The following is a 13,631-nucleotide window of genomic DNA, read 5'->3' as shown; positions in this document are numbered from 1 at the left end:
ATAAAATCTACTTTACAAAATTAAATTAGCCAGTCCTTCCTCAGATTCATTTTTCCTCCTACAGCGTGGTAAAACCCATCTCTATCGAATAGGCCATGTAACCTCTCCTACCTCATTGTTCAAATCACTGAGTAAAATAAAAAGGCTTTAAGGAAGAAGGTTGCAAATATAAGCACAAGTGCAATTAAGATCTCAACTCCATTACATTAATATAACTACTTTGCATGGAGTTCATTATGATGTGCATCAGGGTTTTAATGTTTTCTCCAGTTTATGCTGTCCTTAGTTAGGAGGAAACAGCATGCTATAGGAAACAATTGCCTCTTGGGTTGGAAAATAGTTTGAATAGGATTCCATTGTGATTAATTAAGCTTACACATGATAAACTAGAAAGAACCAAACAGTTGTTCTTCAAATTGACAGCACATTCGGTGAACAAAAAAGATTTATAACATTAAATTTAAAATTTCCCGATGTAATAACGGATTATGGAAATTACTCTTCTTTTTCACTGGAAACATAGTGAGCTCCTCTGGTTTTTCTCCTTTTTTTTTTTTTTTTCCTGTGCAAAGAATAGAAGCATAAACAAGACAGAAAGAAATGGAAGAGGACTTAATGAACAATCACAGGCATGATAACATGGACATAAGACTTTATTTTCTCTACATTACCCTCAATTATTTCCAAGAAACATTTTATCAGAACATTCTTCTGTGGCATCAGCTCTAAATGTGTGCTGTCTTCATGAGGAGTTGTTGTTCATCTTTCTCTTTGGATAACAGCCTTCCTTCCTTGAACTCATTCTCTAAATTGAAAAGCAACTCCTGTCTCCTTTCAGTTCCTCTGCTGGCCTAACCCATTCAGGCCTCTACTCCATTCAGCAGGCCCTTGAGGAAATGACCATTGTCAGCCCCAGAATATAAGGCAAGCCCACCCACGGCACTAGAAACCTATAACTAGCATGTCTAAAAAGAGAATGAGTTCTGCTTTGAAAGGCATTTTTCTGAAGCTCTATTTTTCTTCCTTTGCCTTGTTCTCTCTCATAGTGTGTGTGTGTGTGTGTGTGTGTGTGTGTGTGTGTGTGTGTGTATACCCATCTATCTCTTTTCAGTCAGTCTGTCCTCTTCATCACCCTGTCCTCCTTTTCTGTTAGCTCTCACTTCTCCACCCTCCCACCCTCTTAAATTCAGATCTCGAATTGCAATCAAGATCCCTGAAGCCAAATAAGGAGTGATGGAGCATGTCTCCAGAGAGTGTCTTCTATTAACTGGCAACACTCAGGAACTGCTATTAATGAATAAAGGCAGCTCCACAGGGTCATCTGTGCTACTGGGGTAGCACATTCAAATACTACTTTACGTTGTTGGGAAACTCAGTTGGGCCTGAAGCACTGATTTCTTGTCTGAAGGAATGAAGCTACCCAGGCTGCAGTATGACCAGTGTGATGCTTAAATTGTTAACCTCCCTTGGTGCTGCTCTTGTCCATGCTTTCACGGAACCTCACGAGTTAGTCTGGCTAGAGTAAGATGGGGTTTAGGTGGATATGGACACAATTGAAACATTCCTTGTCTTTTGGAGCTACCAGAGGCATATTATCCCTTTAAACCATCTTCAAGAGCTGGCAGAACAACTCTCTTAGATAGTGTGCTCCTTTGCTGTGTACAAACCAGGCTTGAGCTTTTTAAAAATATATTTTTTATCTTTATTTTTTTGGATAGAGCCAGAAATCGAGAAGGGGAGATAGAGAGGGAGAGAGATGGAGAGACACCTGCAGCCCTGCTTCACCACTTGTGAAGCTTTCCCCCTGCAGGTGGGGACCAGGGGCTCGAATCTGGGTCCTTGTGCATTGTAACATGTGCACTCAACCAGGTGCGCCACCACCTGGCGCCCAGGCTTGAGCTTTGGAGAAAGCTTCAGTGCTGTGGTTTCTTTCCCTCTCTCTTGTCAGTCCCAGTTCAGGGTGCCAGTATGCTGGGCTAGCTTCGCTGGCGGGAGACAGACGACCAGGGACTCATGGCTGAGCTAGAGAGCAATATCTCTATATTCACAAGCGAGTGGGGATGCAGTTCAAAAACTAATCTCTAATCACAACCCCATTCTGTCCTGCATCCTTCTCCTCCTGCTGCAGAGTGAGGAGCCAGGGAATGCTTAAGTAGTAGGATAGGGGGCGTGGAGAAGGGAAGAGCGCCAACCAGGGAGGACCAAACCAAAATCTCCCAGAGGCAGGGGGGGAAGACCAAACCAATATAACAGTATGACCATGTAAATAGACCACAACGTCAAGCAATGTAACAGAAGGGATCCCAGAAGCAGAACTAGAAGCATACCAACACACACACTCTCTCTCTGCCTATCTATTTGTATTTTAACAAATTAGCCTGACACAGTGAAGACCTGCACACTACCAAAAACCAACAAACCAACCAACCAACCAACCAAAACAATATCTTCTAGATTTGAAAAGAAGCTAGCTAACATCTCACAGGAGACTGGCATCTTTCTAATAAAGAGCCCAATGGGCTAAAGCACCAATAATCATGATCATTTACTTTAGTTGTTCAGGTTCAAGAAACAGAATTACCAAATAATTCTGTAAATCCAAAGTTGTGAAACATGATAGAAACCTTATTGATCTGTTAAACTAGATGCTCCTTTTCTGAGCTAATGATAAATGTCTGGAACACATTCTAACAACTGTCCATGGGCAGTTGCTGCCTTCTGATTTCTGACTTTTTTCTATTCCTGAAATTTCATACCCTTGATAAATCAGACTTCTCAAGGCACTTAAAATTTTTGATTAAACAGAAAAAAAATACCATCAGAGAGCCTACAGCCAGATTTTAGGTTTCCCAATTACAAAAAAAAAGAAGCTAAAAATACTTTTAAATTCAAGCTATTAGTGGATTTATTACTAGTGCCCAAGAATTTGCTTTTGTTGCTTTCTTAAAGATCTGTTATTTTCCTTAATTATTATGTGAGCTGGAGAGAGAGAGAATGACAGAGGAAGAAAGACCAGAAAACTACTTAGCTCTGGCTACGGTGGTGGCAAGGATTAAACCTGTAACTTCTGGGGCCTCAGTCATTCAAGCTGGTGCTCTAACAGGCTAAGTTATCTCCCTGTATTCACTTATTTTTTCAGACCTTTGTGCAATATGAAAAATTAGAATAATAAAACTGCAATATTTCAGGTTACTTCCATTAAAAGTCTCATGAAAGGTTGAATGATTGGATGAATGTCCTTGGAAAGCTTAGTCTTCATGGATTTTATAAGGGAAGTGGTAGGGGGAAAAATGTCACTTCTTTTCTCTGCTAATCACAAGCATGTCAACCCTTTAGTCCTTCACCCCAAAAAACTGGAATACACCTTCTTTTCAAATCCACATAACACATACTCAAGGATAGACCACATGTTAGGCCACAAAGACAGCATCAATAAATTCAAGAACATTGAAATCATTCCTAGTATCTTCTCAGACCACATTGGAGTAAAACTAACATTTAACAACAGACAAACAATTATTAAAAGTCACAGAATTTGGAAACTAAACAACATACTCCTCAAGAACCACTGGGTCAGAGATTCACTCAAACAGGAAATTCAAATGTTCTTGGAAACAAATGAAAATGAAGACACAACCTATCAAGATATTTGGGACACAGCTAAAGCAGTTCTGAGAGGGAAACTTATAGCCATACAATCACATATTAAACACCAAGAAGAAGCTCAAATGAACGACATTACTGCACACCTTAAGGACTTAGAAGAAGAGGAACAAAGGAACCCTAAAGCACCAGAAGGACAGAAATCACTAAAGTTAGAGCAGAAATAAACAACATCGAAAATAAAAGAACCATACAAAAGACAATGAAGCCAAATGTTGGTTCTTTGAAAGATTAAACAAAATTGACAAACCCCTAGCCAGACTCACCAAACAAAAAAGCGAGAAGACTCAAATTAATAGAATTGTAAACGATGGAGGTGATATCACAACTGACACCACAGAAATCCAGAGAATCCTGCGAAACTTCTATAAAGAACTATACACCACCAAGCTAGAGAATCTGGAAGAAATGGAACAATTCCTACAAGCATATTCCCTTCCAAAACTGAACCAAGAAAAACTACAAAATCTAAATGCACCAATCACAGACAAAGAAATTGAAACCGTTATTAAGAACCTCCCCAAAAACAAAAGTCCTGGACCAGATGGCTTCACAAACGAATTCTACAAAACTTTCAGGAAACAGTTAGTACCCATACTTCTTAAGCTTTTCCATAAGATTGAAGAAACAGGAATACTCCCTTCCACCTTCTATGAAGCCAAGTCAACCTTATACCAAAATCTGATAGGGACAGAACATAAAAGGAAAACTACAGACCAATATCTCTGATGAACATAGATGCCAAAATATTAAACAAGATATTGGCCAACCGGATACAGCAACATATCAAAAAGATTGTTCATCACGACCAAGTGGGATTCATCCCAGTAATGCAAGGCTGGTTCAACATCCGGAAATCAATCAATGTCATTCACCACATCAATAAAAGCAGAGCCAAAAACCACATGATTATCTCAATAGATGCAGAGAAAGCCTTTGACAAAATCCAACACCCATTCATGCTCAAAACTCTACAAAAAATGGGAATAGATGGGAAATTCGCTCAAGATAGTGGAGTCTATATATAGCAAACCTACAGCCAACATCATACTCAATGGACAGAAGCTGAAAGCATTCCCCCTCAGATCGGGGACTAGACAGGGCTGTCCACTGTCACCGTTACTCTTCAACATAGTATTGGAAGTTCTTGCCATAGTAATCAGGCAAGAGAAAGAAATCAAAGGAATACAGATTGGAAGGGAAGAAGTCAAGTTCTCACAATTTGCAGATGATATGATAGTATACATAGAAAAACCTAAAGAATCCAGCAGAAAACTAGTGGAAGTTATTATGCAATATAGCAAGGTATCAGGCTACAAAATCAATGTACAAAAATCAGTGGCATTTCTTTATGCAAACACTAAATCTGAAGAAGAAGACATCCAGAAATCACTCCCATTCACTGTTTCAGCAAAATCTATCAAATACCTAGGAATAAAGTTGACCAAAGAAGTGAAAGACTTATATACTGAAAACTATGAGTCATTTCTCAAGGAAATAGAAACTGATACCAAGAAATGGAAAGCTATCCCATGCTCATGGATTGGAAGAATAAATATCATCAAAATGAATATTCTCCCCAGAGCCATATACAAATTTAATGCAATACCAATCAAAGTTCCACCAAGCTTCTTTTATAGACTAGAACAAATACTACAATCATTTATGTGGAACCTGAAAACACCTAGAATTGCCAAAACCATCTTGAGGAAAAGAAACAGAAATGGAGGCATCACACTCCCAGACCTTAAACTATATTATAAAGCCATCATCATCAAAACAGCATGGTACTGGAACAAAAATAGGCACACAGACCAGTGGAAGAGAATTGAAAGCCTAGAAATAAATCCCCACACCTATGGGCATCTAATCTTTGATAAGGGGGCCAAAAGGATTAAATGGAAAAAGGAGGCTCTCTTCAATAAATGGTGCTGGGAAAACTGGCTTGTAACATGCAGAAGAATGAAATTGAACCACTTTATCTCACCAGAAACAAAAATCAACTACAAATGGATCAAAGACCTAGATGTCAGACTAGAAACAATCAAATACTTAGAGGAAAACATTGGTAAAACACTTTCCCACCTACACCTCAAGGACATCTTTGATGAATCAAACCCAATTGCAAGGAAGACTAAAGCAGAAACAAACCAATGGGACTACATCAAACTTAAAAGCTTCTGCACATCTAAAGAAACTATTAAACAAACAAAGAGACCCCTCACAGAATGGGAGAAGATCTTCACATGCCAATCATCAGACAAGAAACTAATCAACAATATATATAAAGAGCTCAGAAAACTTACTACCAAAAAAACAAATGACCCCATCCAAAAATGGGCAGAGGATATGAACAAAACATTCAGCTCAGAGGAGATCCAAAAGGCTAACAAACATATTAAAAACTGCTCTAGGTCACTGATTGTCAGAAAATGCAAATTAAGGCAACACTAAAATAGCACCTCACTCCTGTAAGAATGGCATACATCAAAAAGGACAGCAGCAACAAATGCTGGAGAGGTTGTGGGGACAGAGGAACCCTTTTACATTGCTGGTGGGAATGTAAATTGGTACAGCCTCTGTGGAGAGCAGTCTGGAAAACTCTCAGAAGGCTAGACATGGACCTTCCATATGATCCAGTAATTCCTCTCCTGGGATTATACCCCAAGGACTCCATAACACCCAACCAAAAAGAGGTATGTACTCCTATGTTCATAGCAGCACATTCATAATAGCTAAAACCTGGAAGCAACCCAGGTGCCCAACACCAGATGAATGGCTCAGAAAGCTGTGGTATATATACAAAATGGAATACTATGCAGCTATCAAGAACAATGAACTCACCTTCTCTGACACATCTTGGATGGAGCTAGAAGGTATTATGTTAAGTGAGCTAAGTCAGAAAGATAAAGATGAGTATGGGATTATCCCACTCATCAACAGAAGTTGAGGAAGATCTGAAAGGGAAATTAAAAGCAGGACCTGACCAAATTATAAGTAGGGCACCAAAGTAATAACTCTGCGGTGAGGGGTAGACATGCAGCTACCTGGGCCAGTGGGGGGTGGGAGTGGGTGGGAGGGATGGGTCACAGTCTTTTGGTGGTGGGAATGGTGTTTATGTACACTCCTAGTAGAATGTAGTCATATAAATCACTAGTTAATTAATATGAGAGGGGGGAAATTAATTGTATGTCTCGAAATTTTCAAAACACTAACTGAATCTTTTCTCAATATATGCAGTGTAAATGATATGCAGACTCTCTCAAAAGCCTAGACCAAGTAGATCAGAAGCAACCAATAGCACAGCTATATACAAGATACTGGGTACTGTACAGCAAACCCTAACAAAAGGACTTTTCAAAGTTAACCCAATTACCAAATAATGTGATGATAACATTAACTATCAATTGTCTTTTTGAACCCTAAGACAGTAGGAACCTCACATCTCCACTATAGAGCCTCTACTTCCCCCAGGCCTGGAACCATTGGATAGGGCCCACTTTCCCGTATGCCTCTCCCAATCTATATCAAATAATATTGCATCTGCCGATCACTACCTAACAAACACAACGACTGCCACCTCAACATGCTTCACTTCAGACTGTGTCCAGAGACTACACGTGTGGAATGACAACCCTTCAGCTTCATTACTAGGGTGAGACCTTTCCTTTCATAGTACACTCTAATTCCATCTCAGGTGGTTCACTTTCTAACAAAGTCCCAAAACCTAGATAAACACCAGTTTCTGTGAGAGATATCTTATGTTCACACGTATCCATAAACTACTGCAAAATATATACCTGAAAGCAGAAGTACACTAGAGTTTGCAGTGAGTATCCCCCTAACACTTCCTCTCCACTATTCCAAGCTTTGGGTCCATGATTGTTCAACAATTTGTTTGGCTTTGTATGTTAACTTTCTTTTCAGTCACCAGGTTCCAGATGTCGTCAGGATGCCGGCCAGGCTTCCCTGGACTGAAGACCCCACCAATGTGTCCTGGAGCTCTGCTTCCCCAGATACCCACCCTACTGGGGAGAGAGAGAGGCAGACTGGGAGTATGGACCGACCAGTCAACGCCCATGTTCAGCGGGGAAGCAATTACAGAAGCCAGACCTTCTACCTTCTGCAACCCACAATGACCCTGGGTCCATGCTTCCAGAGGGATAGAGAATGGGAAAGCTATCAGGGGAGGGGGTAGGATATGGAGAATGGGTGGTGGGAATTGTGTGGAATTGTACCTCTCCTACCCTATGGTTTTGTTAGTTAATACTTTCTTAAATAAAAAAAAAAAAAAGACTAAGCCTTCTTTTTTTTTTTTTCCATTAGGCTTATCATTAAGGCTAGGTGTCTGCATAACTCCACCACCAATTCAGGTGACCTTTCTTTATTCCTTCCTTCCTTCCTTCCTTCCTTCCTTCCTTTCTTTTTTTTTTTTTAAATTTTCTCTAGGGAGAGAGAGAGAAGAAGAGAAAGAAAGAAAAACTCCATAGTAGGGGCTATGCAATAGCACAGTGTGTTAAGTGCACCTGGCGCAGAGTGCAAGGACCATAGTAAGGATTCTGGTTTGAGCTCCCAGCTCCCCACCTGGAGGGGGGTCACTTCGTAAGCAGTGAAGCAGGTCTTTAAGTGTCTATCTTTCTCTCTCCCTCTCCATCTTCCTCTTCTCTCTCAATTTATCTCTGTCCTATCCAACTACTGTAACAGTAACAACCACAACAAGGGCAACAACAAGGGCAACAAAATGGGAAAAATAGCCTCCAGAAGCAGTGGATTCGTAATGCTGGCACTGAACCCCAGTGATAACCGTGAAGGCAAAAAGAAAAAACAACCCAAAACCATAGCACCTCTCCATCACTTGTGAGGCTTCCCCTGCAGACACTCCCATGTAGCAGTCTGAGATTCAGAGTGAGTGCGCTCTCAGAATGCTTGTAATGTGTGCTCTAATGGGTGAGCCACCAACTGACCCTGATACTAGGACTTTCTAAACAGGAGCAAGCACATATCAATAATCCTTTCTTAGCATGTATCAGTTTATTCTACTTTTTCTGGGGTCTCTCAAGTAGGGGACTAATATTACTATTCATGCATAACTTTGCACATACCTTTGTCTCTAAATTGTGAGCAGGGAATGTTGAATGAATGAATGAGAATCAGGATTGTCTCTAGACTACTTTTATCAACTTGTTTTATTACTTTGGAATTTATGAGTTCTTCCAGGGAAAGAAAACCACATCATTCTCTTTTAATGTTCCTATGTAGTATGTGCTCTTTAAAAAAATTATATTAAATACCATGCCTTTTTATGGAAAGGCATGAGGCTTTGTGAGCCCATATTATGTGGATTTTATGTGGGTATGGGTAGTTTGGAAAGGAATTGGTTTGAAGGGTTGGAAATGCTCTGTAAAACCTTCTAGGATGCCTCTGCTGTGAAGAATCCCTAAATTTGTTTTCTTGGCAGTGATTCAGAGGTGTCTTGCCCTGCTCTATCCAGTCCAATGACTGCTACAACCTCTCTCCCTTGAACATATGCTGTTTCCATAGAGAATTAGACAATTTTTCCAGAATAAGCTGTTTTTCATATGGGTTCCAGCTTCTGTGGTATAAGGAAAGAGGTTTGTGTGTTCCAGCTACAGTTCCCTGTAGATGGAAGACAGCCAGAAATCTCATATTCTGAATTCTGAAATTAGTAGGAGAATGTCACAAAGAAACTCCAAAAGACTTTATTTTTCAGGTTGTTCCTTAGACTTTGTGAAGGCATTATAGCTATCTGAAAGTGAGTTAATGTGACCTTCCTAAGTGCCCCCTTAACATACTGTGCCATGGTCTCTGCTTATACTCAACACATCACAGGGCCCACATCTGTGAAACTATAGGACTGAGTAAGTAAGGAAGGGCTCACAGAGAATAGTAGGCACTTGGTAAGGAGTAGCCCTTTATAGCATGAGTAGTACATACTAGAAAAGACACTGTTACCTCCAAATGTTTCCCAGGTAACTTGTGACCAGAATGTGACCAGTAAGCATGCCTTTAGAACTGAATTTTTGCCTTCTAGATTCTTAGGCAAACTCTGAATGACCAGTTATGTTCTCCTTGTGGATTTATAAGTATTATTATTATTATTATTATTATTCTGCTACCTGAGTTATCAGTGGGGCTTGGTTTATGCACAGCTCTCCTGTTCATATATATGAAAGAGAAAGAGAGAGAGAGGAGAGATATCTCTTCACAACAGCACTGCTTCACTGTTTGTGAATCTTCTCAATATGGGTAGGAATTGAGGACTTGAACCCAGATCTTTAAGCATGGCAGACAGACACTCTATTAGTGTGCCACCACCTGGCCCCTCAATGTTACCTATATTATTCTCTTTCTATGTAAACATCTTGGGAAAAAGTGGCACTCTACACTGTCAAACTGGAATTAGATGACAATCTGGAGAAATTTGTGGTGAAGAGTGTTAGAAAAATGCACAGAGAGTATTACTATTTAATATTTGAAAGCTGATGATATAGTGCAATGACATATGTACTCCGGTCCCAAGTTCATTTCCCAGCACCATCATAAGCCAGAGCTGAGCAGTGCTCTTGTGAAAACTAAAATAAAATAAAATAAAAATTAACACTGAAAAGGCATACAATGTACACTATATAATGTACACTATATAAGTGTAAAATGTTACTGCAACTACTATTATTATTAGGTGCTGGGGGCCAGGTAGTGGCATACCTGGTTAAACACACATATTACCACTTCTTAACTTCAAGCCCTTGGTTCCTACTTAAGGGGGGAAGCTTCACAAGTGGTGAAGCAGTGTTTCAGGTGTCTCATTTATCTCTCTCTATCTCCCCTCCTCCCTTAACTTCTCCCTATCTTATTAAAACTTAAAAAAATAAAAACATATTATTAAACACTAAAACATTATGAAGACCAGAATACTATTTACTAAATCATGAAAGTGATAATATTTTAAAGAAAAAATCATTCACAATTTGAAAGCCACCCCCCAAAAAAAATAATAAAGCCTGAGAGTACTCTTGGATTGGGGCTTATTCTATTTAACACCTTTCAATAGGGCAACATCTGCATGTTATCATGGCTTGGCAAGATGAGATGCCGAAATTACAAATTGTGGAAATGCTATGCATTAGGCACTCTTGTCTTTGCCTGTAATTTCCTTAAAGATATAAAAGAGCCTGATTGTAATAACTCCCCTAGTATAAGTATTCATTTCTATTCTGAAAGAGAAGATAGCAGGAAGTAGAATCACTCTAAGAGTATGAGTATGGAGAAAGGAGAGCTAATCCTTAAATATGTGTGCCCTGCATCTCAAATCAGTGCTGAATGACAGAGTGAACAGAATATATATATATATATATATATATATATATATATATATATATATATATCCCTTAACCTTTTAGCTGGAATAATTGTTGAAATAAGATAAGAAGCCCCTAAGTATTCCAGGCTATGTGGCTCTAAATGTGACAACATTTATTATTAATTTCCTAAAGTCTTGTTACCCAGTGATAGGGATGGAATGTGACAGACTGAGTCTCCCCTTGTCAAGCAAGTGAAATGGTTGTTTCATTTTTAATCTGGATCCTTTGCCTTGATAGATAAATCTGAAGAGTGCTGTTAAGGATGTGATGAATTTGGCTCCTGGTGATAGCTGTGCAAAAGAGAGAAAGATATAGCCTGGAACTGTAGTCATTGCCCTACAACTGTAAGCCATTTGAAGCGAAAGCAGGTAGAGCCAGATAATTTAAGATGGAGCGCCATGTGTAAAAACTGTGTTCAAGCCCCCAGACCCCACTTTCAGAAAGCAAGCTTCGCAAGCAGTGGAGTAGTGCTACAGGTGTTTCTCTTCAGTATCTGTCTATATCCCCCTCTCTCTCCTTCTCTACTTTTTCCTGTCTCTTGCTCTCTATCAAAAAAGAAAGATAAAGAATGGCTACTGGGAGCAGTGGAAACGTGCAGGTACCAATCTCCAGTGATAACACTGGTGGCAAAAAAACAATACCATGAAACTAAGGAGACAATTTTATTCAAACATGCTTTGCATTTGTTCAGATTCAAAGAGTATATGACAAAAGTCTTCGAGCTGAACTGGAATGATGGGGGGAAATAGAAGATTATTATAATTGCAACAATCCATGGGTACATTGAAACTTTGGGGGCAGTGAGATGAAATTTCCATGTTGTGGTACAATAGCTCTTATTGGAAGTAAGCTTCAGTAAAGAAGGGAGTTAAGCAAGGGAGGGAGGGAGAGTATGTTTGAACAACCCTGGGTATCCTGTTGCCAAATACAGAGTGTGTCAAGCGCAAAGGCAAGCAGTAGTCTAATTCTAACTATGTCATCTGGCCTATGGAGAAACCAAGTGATTTGGGTTCTTAAGTAGACCTTTGTTTTGGATCCAAAGACAATTTAAATTTTTGCAGGACACACAATGAGAAGTCATTGCATATTTTTAGCAGTAGTTGATATAATTTTATTTATATTTGAAACTCAACTGATAAACCAGTTCAGGCTTAGTCAGGAGAATGAAACCACAGTATAGGTTTGAACAGGAAAACTAAATAATGAATAGCAATTATTCAGTTTCAGGATATCATCAACTAAAATGTGTAAAGGAAGCTTTCAAGAATCCAGGGCAAAATGTAAAGAGCAGTCATTTGTCTGACTGAGAGAGAACATGTAAGGAATGAACAAGTTTGGCCCTGTCATCCTGACACGAAGAATCCTGACTCATTCAGTGTGGTCTAGTAGAGGCAAAGAAGTCCATCAAACTGAAGAAGACTGAACTGGATAGCAGAAAGTTAGTGGCTGAAGTGGGAATTCATGGGAGAGTTTTGTTTCACAAGGGAACTTCCCTATGGTAAAGAATCTACCTATAATGCTTTGTAGGAAGAAAAGCAGCTAAAAAATCTATCCTTTAACAGTTTCCCTCCTGCACCCTCCTATTGGTATAGTGTGACATTTGTGCTCCCTTACAAAAGAGAAATGTGGGTTCAGCTAGAGTATCTTGAAGCAGAAAAGAGAAGGGGACTTGGGGAGGGGGGTGAGTTCTGAGAGACAATAAACTGATCACTGGAATAGATGATGAAGTAAAGGTTGGCTTGAAAAGAGGAGAGTCTAGAAACTAGAACAGAGGTGAGTGTGGGGTGGAAAACCAGCAGTAAGGTAGGATGAAACTGAATGATGAGTGCCAAGGACCCTGGTTCTGAACTATGGATGAGACAATGGGGAAGGGTGTGAAGGGGCATCAGAATGGAGCTGACACCAGGGATCAGATAGACTATTTCAGATATGTCATTTTATGGTTCATGTAGAAGTCAGAATTTTCTGGGGAAAAAAACCACAATGTATTCAAATATGTAGTAGGGCTATTAATTTCTATAATTGTTACAAAACTCAAATGTAAAGAGAAGGGATGAAAATCACAATTACACTTTAGGAAAGATTAAAATATTTTTTCAATCTTCCAGAAATAAACTTTCTTTAAACTCATAATAATTTCTAAAATTTCAGTTGAAGCATGAGATAACACACACACACACAAATATATATATATTCAAAACATCCCAAAACTCTAATTTAGGACCAGTATTAAATTTTAGTGTTTAAGAATGTTCATGTGTGTAGATTTGTATGTTTTTATTATTGTTTTGAACAGAAAGGAGTATTTGTATGTATGTAATTCCCAAATAAGTGAAGATTCTATGCTAAGTAGTTGAAGAAGTATAGTATTTTACTATAATAACAACATATGTCAAAATTTGGTTAAACAAGCACATAAATTCAAAAGAAGGAGGTTGGTCTAATGAACTGAGAAGTCCAAAAGAAAAAAAAAGTACGTATATAATATAATCCTCTCCTAGCAATCATTTCTTGTGCCACACATTTTAGTACTTAGCTATACTTAGCTCCTTGATGAGCTTTTGACTCAAAAGCAGAAGAACAGAG

General features: G+C 39.1%; 1 protein-coding gene across 1 annotated transcript in view; it reads left to right on the top strand.

Annotated features, from left to right (window-relative positions):
• LOC103114925 (protocadherin-8-like) overlaps nucleotides 1-13,631 on the top strand; it is an 82,368-nt gene that overhangs the window by 12,064 nt on the left and 56,673 nt on the right. The gene's annotated exons all lie outside the window — the stretch shown is intronic.

The sequence above is a fragment of the Erinaceus europaeus genome, chromosome 5 (genome assembly GCF_950295315.1).
Source record: "Erinaceus europaeus chromosome 5, mEriEur2.1, whole genome shotgun sequence".
NCBI classification, from domain to species: Eukaryota; Metazoa; Chordata; class Mammalia; order Eulipotyphla; family Erinaceidae; genus Erinaceus; species Erinaceus europaeus.
The sequence above is the reverse complement of the archived record's forward strand: the minus strand, read 5'-3'. Positions and strand labels throughout refer to the sequence as shown.